The 5,050-nt window shown below is 50.7% G+C and overlaps 1 non-coding gene across 1 annotated transcript; it reads right to left on the reverse strand.

Annotated features, from left to right (window-relative positions):
• Window positions 1–4,589: 4,589 nt before the first annotated feature.
• TRNAN-GUU (transfer RNA asparagine (anticodon GUU)) lies at window positions 4,590–4,663 on the reverse strand. Its single transcript has one exon. It is a non-coding gene; the product is annotated as a tRNA-Asn (tRNA).
• Window positions 4,664–5,050: the final 387 nt, after the last annotated feature.

Genomic DNA, 5,050 nt, shown 5'->3' on the forward strand with positions numbered 1-5,050 from the left:
ATCATGCCCAGGTTCTACCCTTTCTAATACGTTCCAATTGATCACCACCACTTTTCCTGTCTTTTGATATATACACAGGTATCATTCCCTTGGTCTATGGGCCATCCCTCTAAAGTGTCCGTTGAGTTCATTTAGTCCATGACTTTGGCCTCCATCTGTCATAAGAGTCTCAGGGCAGGAGAGATGCTGTGTGGTGTTGGACTGTTGCATGCTGAAGCCAGTTCTGGTTCCATTGCTGCTGCACTTTACTTGGTTCCATCAAAGCTCATTCTTTATTAATCTGAAGAACTAATTCTTCACCATCTATGAGTCAGTCTAGAGATAGAGCACTGGCCACTTTTCTCATTCAGCAATGTCTAAAGCCAGCTGAATGGCCTTTACTTCTGCAAATTGGCTTGATTCACCATCTCCTTTAGCAGTTTCTACAACTTCTCATATAGGACTCCATACAGCAGCTTTCCGCCTCCGATGCTTTCCTACAATATGACAGGACCCATCAGTGAACAGGGCGTATGGCTTCTCATTTTCTGGTAGTTTATTCTACAGCGGGGCCTCCTCAGCACGCGTCACCTCCTCCTCTGGTGATATTCCAAAATCTTTGCCATGTAGCGAGTCCATGGTTACTTCCAAGATTACTTCCAAAAAAACCAGTGATACAGACGCTCACCACCAGCTGACCAAGGCCCAGCCAGTCCCCGAGCAGCGACCGCTACCTCCCAGCTAACTCCCCCCAGTTTCTGTACTGAGCATGACGTCACATGGGATGGAATAGCGCTTTGGCCAGTTTGGATCAGCTATCCTGCCTGTGCCCCCTCCCAGTTTCTTGTGCACCTGGCAGAGCATGGGAAGCTGAAAAGTCCTTGACCAGTGTAAACACCACTTAGCAACAGCCAAAACATCAGCATTTATCAATATTATTATACTAAAATCCAAACCACATCACTATACCAGCTACTAGGAAGAAAATTAACTCTATCCCAGCTGAAACCAGGACAGGGACCTGGAGAAGGAGAAGTTATCCAAAGATCCAGATGAAGTCTGGTGGACACAACCCATGTGGCAGAAGTTTGTACGGAGCGCACCAGCATCGTATGCCAACGCATTGGCAGTAATGACCTGGAAAGACAGTCCTGCACAGGAGATCCAGTTCTTAGGAATAAAATGGCAAGATGGACGTCATCAGACCCCAATGGATGTGATCAACAAAATAACAGCCATGTCTCCACCAACTAGCAAAAAGGAAACACAAGCTTTCTTAGGCGTTGTGGGGTTTTGGAGAATGCATATTCCAAATTACAATCTCATCATAAGCCCTCTCTACCAAGTGACGCGGAAGAAGAACAATTTCAAATGGGCCCCTGAGCAACGCCGAGCCTTTGAACAAATTAAACGGGAGGTAGTTCATGCAGTAGCCCTTGGGCCAGTCCAGGCAGGGCAAGATGTAAAAAACTTGCTCTGCACCGCAGCCAGGGAGAATGGCCCTACCTGGAGCCTCTGGCAGAAAGCACCAGGGGACACTCGAGGTCGACCCCTAAGGATTTGGAGTCAGGGATACAGAGGATGCGAGGCCCGCTATACTCCAACTGAAAAAGAGATATTGGGGCAGCATATGAAGGGATTCGAGCTGCTTCGGAAGTGGTTGGTACTGAAGCACAGCTCCTCCTGGCACCTCGACTGCCAGTGCTGGGATGGGTGTTCAAAGGGAGGGTCCCCTCCACACATCATGCAACTGATGCTACGTGGAGTGGGTGGGTTGCACAGATTTCACAAGAGGCTCAGATAGGAAACCCCAATCACCCAGGAATCTTGGAAGCGATCATGGACTGTCCAGAAGGCAAAGATTTTGGAATATCACCAGAGGAGGAGGTGACACGTGCTGAGGAGGCCCTGCTGTAGAATAAACTACCAGAAAATGAGAAGCAATACGCCCTGTTCACTGATGGGTCCTGTCGTATTGTAGGAAAGCATTGGAGATGGAAAGCTGCTGTATGGAGTCCTATATGACCAGTTGTAGAAACTGCTGGAGGTGAATCAAGCAATTTGCAGAACTAAAGGCCATCCAGCTTAGCTTTAAATGTTGCTGACCGAGAAAAGTGACCAGTGCTTTATCTTTGTACTGACACATGGATGGTGGCCAATGCCCTGTGGGGGTGGTTACAGCAATGGAAGCAGAGCAATCAGTAGCAAAATAATGCTGCCTGAGTAGAGATCCTGGTTGTAAAAGTACGTCACGTAGATGCTCACGTCCCCAAGAGTCGGGCCACTGAGGAACATCAAAACAACCAGCAGGTGGATCAGGCTGCTCAGATTGAGGTGGCTCAGGTGGATCTGGACTGGCAACAGAAGGGTGAATGATTTACAGCTCTGTGGGCCCATGGCACCTCAGGCCATCAAGGAAGAGATGCAACACATAGGTGGGCTCATGATCGAGGGGTGGACTTGACCATGGCCACTCTTGCACAGGTTATCCATGAATGTGAAACATGCGCTGCAATCAAACAAGCCAAGCGGTTAAAGCCTCTGTGGTGTGGAGGACGATGGCTGAAATATAAATCTGGGCAGGCCTGGCAGATCCATTATATCACACTCCCACACCCCCGCCAAGGCAAACGCCATGTGCTTACAATGGTGAAAGAAACGGCCGGATGGCTGGAAACATATCCCGTGCCCCATGCCACTACCTGGAACGCTCCTCCTGGGCCTTGGAAAGCAAGTCCTATGGCGACATGGCACCCAAGAAAGAATTGAGTCAGACAACAGACTCATTTCCAAAACAACCTCATAGACACCAGGGCCAAAGAGCATGGCACTGAGTGGGTATATCACATCCCCTATCATGCACCAGCCTCTGGGAAAATCGAAGGATACAATGGGCTGTTAAAGACTACACTGCGAGCACTGGGTGGTGGGACATGCAACCATTGGGATACACATTTAGCAAAGGCCACCTGGTTAGTCAACACCAGGGGATCCGCCAATAGAGCTGGCCCCGCCCAATCAAAACTTTTAGGTACAGTGGAGGGGGATAAAGCAGCTGCACAAGCCAGGGGCCTGCTCCTGCCTTCAAAGCTACTCAGCTACAAGTGACATCACAAGCACTGGCACAAGCCAGGGCCTGCTCCTGCCCTATCACCTGCTCAGTCAACTATGACATCACAAAAAAGTGCAGAAGCCAGGGGCCTGCTCCTGCTCTAAGAGCTACTCAGCCAACAGTGACATCACAAGCACCTGCGGAAGCCCAGTGTCCATTCATACCCAACCAGGGACTTAGCCACCAGTGACATCAGAAGCAGCTGTACAAGCCAGGGGCCTGTTTCTGCCCTATCACCTACTGAGACACCTATGACATCACGAGCACCTGCACAAGCCAGCTGCATGCTCCTGCCTTACTAGCTGCAGAGCCACCACTGACATCACAGGCACCAGCAAAAGCCAGGTCTTCCTTCCTACCCAAACAACTACCAGGACACCAGGGACATCACAAGCCCCTGCGGAAGCCACGTCTGGCTCCTGCCCTGTCACCTACTCAGGCACCTATGACATCACAAGCACCTGCACACCCCGGGGTCCTCCACCAGTTTTCTTACTTGTGCTCTTCAGATTCTCTCCCCCATGGAACCGGGGTTGGGGGGGGAGGGGGAGCGAGTGGCTTTGTGGTGCTTAGTTGCGCACAGGGGCTAAACCACGACAGTGAGGAAGGAGGAAAAGTCTTCTGTCAGCAGCCCAAGGAAGTCTGCAGGGCAATGAGCCAGTTCCTGTGGGGGACTGTAATTGCCCTGGCATCCACGGACCAGGCAAAACAAGGTGCAAACAGTCTGGAGCACCGTGGGACAACTTCTTAATACAGCTGCCCAGTGGGCCAACAAAGGCCCTGGGTGCTCACCTGGATCCGCTACTGGAAACCAAGGACGAGCTGGTCAGGGATGTGATAATCACGATACACAACTCCTCACACACACACACACACACACAGACTGGAAATGGGAAGGAAAGAAATGATTTAGGGACAATACTGTCTGAGGGGTCTTGCCATTAGATGATAACAGTTAGAAAGGAGAGAAAAAGTATTGTTCTAACAACTTCATGCCAGACTATAATACTGAGAAATTATAACTATCTTGCCAAGGAAGAATGAAGGAAAGGAGAAACATCAAAGAAATACAGTTTACCATCATCAAGAAGAGGAAGACCTTCTTTTAGAGCATGTTACTGCTGCTGTTCTTAGTGCCAGTAGAAATAAGGCAAATCACAGGGTGGGTTGGCCCCAGCTGGCAGCTAAGCCCCCAGGCAGCTGCTCGCTCAGTGCCCCTGAGCTGGAGGGGGGAGAGCATTGGAAGGGCAAAGGGAGAAACACTCATGGGTCAAGACAAAGGCAGTTTAATAAGGGAAGCAAAGGTGCGTGCGCAAGCAAAAGAGAGTAAGGAATTGCTCTCAGTTTGTTTTCCTTGGTCTGCCTTTGCTGAGGGGACTGAATGGGCTCCTCTTTTTATCGAGCCATAGAAGGGTTTGGGTTGGAAGGGAGCTGCAAGGTCATGTAGTTGCAAGCCCCCGGCACTGTCAGGTACAGGGGGGGCAGGGAAAGGGGAAGCCGTCCCTGGGTGGGCTCGAACCACCATCCTTTCGGTTAACAGCCGAATGCGCTAACCAATTGCGCCACAGAGACTCCCAAAGTGAGCTATGAAGTGCTTCCCTTCGGCAGGCAGATGTTTGGCCATTGCCAGGGAAGCAGAGCTTCGTCACACAGAATGGTGACTTGGGAAGGGCAAGATCAGAACCTGGAGTGTCCACCCTTCATCCTTCTTTCCTTGAGCACCGGACTTCCCCTCCCATGGCATTTCTGGTAGCAGTCCTCTCTCATTCCCTGCCCTCTGCACACCATCCATCTGCAATACAAAGGTGGGCACCAAAGGAACTCCTCCTGGAGCCTTGCACAAGCACTTAGACCTCCAAGAGCACAGAGGTGCCTCGGCGAGGTCCTCCCCTCACCAAGATGCACTTCCTCACCTGGTGTTTTTAGGATGCACGCATGGTGACTGAAGAAATATGGTCA

This window comes from Ciconia boyciana, unplaced genomic scaffold (assembly GCF_034638445.1).
Source record: "Ciconia boyciana unplaced genomic scaffold, ASM3463844v1 HiC_scaffold_37, whole genome shotgun sequence".
Classification (NCBI taxonomy): Eukaryota; Metazoa; Chordata; class Aves; order Ciconiiformes; family Ciconiidae; genus Ciconia; species Ciconia boyciana.